We start from the raw sequence: 2,308 nt of genomic DNA, 5'->3' as shown, positions 1-2,308 counted from the left end.
CCCACCTGGTGTGGATGAAACAGATGCTTACTGAGTACAATGTCTTTCAAAATGTCATGACATTATTCTGTGATAATCTCAGTGCCATCAATATTTCCAAGAATCCCATCCAACACAGCAGGACCAAACATATTGACATTAGACATCACTTCATCAGAGATCTGGTGGAAGACAAAGTGATTACCATGGAACATGTAGCCACTGAACTTCAACTGGATGACATATTTACAAAGGCTCTGGATGCTACTCAGTTTGAAAACTTAAGGGGCAAACTGGGAATATGCCTCTCTGAGGACTGATAGCAACCAATGATGTTTGGGATGTATTGTTTAATATCTCAACCTATTAAACAATTGAAAGTGTGCTATGACTGGACAACAGTTCACAGCTATGTTACTTGCTGGAAGTGTAGTAACAAGATGTTAAGGGGATATCCTAACATAGGTAGGCTTATGTGTCTGCTGGACTCCAAGAAAGTGTTCATGCAGGAGTGGTTCAAGATGTCAGACTCAACGTCATGGCATCTGATATGGGTGTAAAGCAAGAATGTGTGACTACTTGATCAAAGCTGTGAAGCAAGATCAAGTGGGTGATGTCTTGATTGAAACTGTGAGGTAAAATCAAGTTTGTAATTCTGTCATTTGTGTGTGTAATTCTGTTTATGTTATGTTGGTATGTAATTTAAAGTGTTGCTTTGGCAACATTTTTGATAAAAAAGGGGAGTAACGCCTGTGATGCCCCAGGTCAACAGATTGTTTTGTTAAATAGATATTCAAGATCCTCTAATCTAGAGGTTGTGCTGATGCTGATGTGTGTGAGTGTGTTTATGTGTGCTGCAATTAGAAGTTTTTATTTAACTTCTGTATGTATGCTGTTTTGTGAAGTTTTTATTTAACTTCCATGTGTGTGAGTGTGCTGCCACTCTGAGTGTATTAGCTAGGTTAATTTCCTGCTAGATGTGAGATTTCCGCTGCTATGGACTCTGTTGTGAGACCAAAGTGTTTTAGCCAAAAATTTGCCAAAGGGGGAGTTTGTAGATGTTTAATTAGCTGCATTGTATGGTAAAATACTAGCTGGATTCTAATGTCTTGACTGATGTCATGACATGCTGTGGAGATGTTTGTTTGACTACATTGTATGTTAGAATATCTAGCTGTACTCTGATGTCTTGGTTGATGTCATGACATTCTGAGTGGTATACTGCAGGTTTTGCTAATACAGGATTTATTGAATGTCAAACTGGATGTTATGACATTCATCCCTGTCAGCAGATACTGAGGAATAGAACAGTTGGTGTTCTGCTATAACTCAGTATTTATTTTCAGTCTGTTCATCAAGGAAATAACAGACCTGGCATAAGGCCTACTGTCTGAATGTCAAACTGGATGTTATGACATTCATCATTGACAGCATATACTGAACAATAGGCAGATTGGTTTTCTACTACATTTCAGTATGCAGCTCAGTCTGCTTATCAAGAGGATAACAGACCTGATGTAAGGCTCTATGTGTGAATGTCAAATTGGATATTTTGACATTTATTAGTGTACGCTGATACTGAAGTATGCGAAGATTGGTTCTGTATAGTACAACAAATTTGTACAGTCTGTTTTAAGGAAAAACAGACTTAGCACATGGTCTATGTTTTGGACGTCAAACTGAATGTTGTGACATTCATTCCTGACAGCGTGTGCTAAATTGTAGGTTGTTTAGTTTTTCTGTTTCAGCATTTTTTTCAGGCTATTCTTCAGGAAGTCAATAGCTGAGCTAAAATCCAGGAAACCAACAACTAAGCTACAATTAATGAACCTAACAAATAGCCTATTTGTTAGTAACCTAGTTGTGGAATTTAGGTTAACTCGCTTGACCTTAAATTCAGGAAATACAAGTACAAGGCCCAAGTGCTGCAATATAAAAGGATGGCAATCCTTCTTTCAGATTTTGGGGATTTTAGGCGTGAAGATTTTGTGTGTCCATCATACTTCACTATTGTATTTTTGTGAGTCTTGTATTAGATGTTATCTTGTAGGCCAAGCTATTATCACTGAGATGATTGCATTGGTATAGGGTGTTCATTGAGTTGTAAGTGTTGTGTCACTCTAAGCTTTTAAGCGTGCGTGTTGTGTATCTTGATTAAAGCTGTTAAGAACAATCAAGAGTTGTTTGAATTGTGACTTCACAAGTGTCTTTAATTTTAGTTAAAGGTTGTAATCACTGAGGTGATTGAGGGGGAGTGAGTAGGAACTTTGATCTTAGTGTAAGATTGAAATTGCATTGGGTAGGTATTAAGTGATAGGGTTAAATAGTT

This window comes from Lathyrus oleraceus, chromosome 7 (assembly GCF_024323335.1).
Source record: "Lathyrus oleraceus cultivar Zhongwan6 chromosome 7, CAAS_Psat_ZW6_1.0, whole genome shotgun sequence".
Classification (NCBI taxonomy): Eukaryota; Viridiplantae; Streptophyta; class Magnoliopsida; order Fabales; family Fabaceae; genus Lathyrus; species Lathyrus oleraceus.
The sequence above is the reverse complement of the archived record's forward strand: the minus strand, read 5'-3'. Positions refer to the sequence as shown.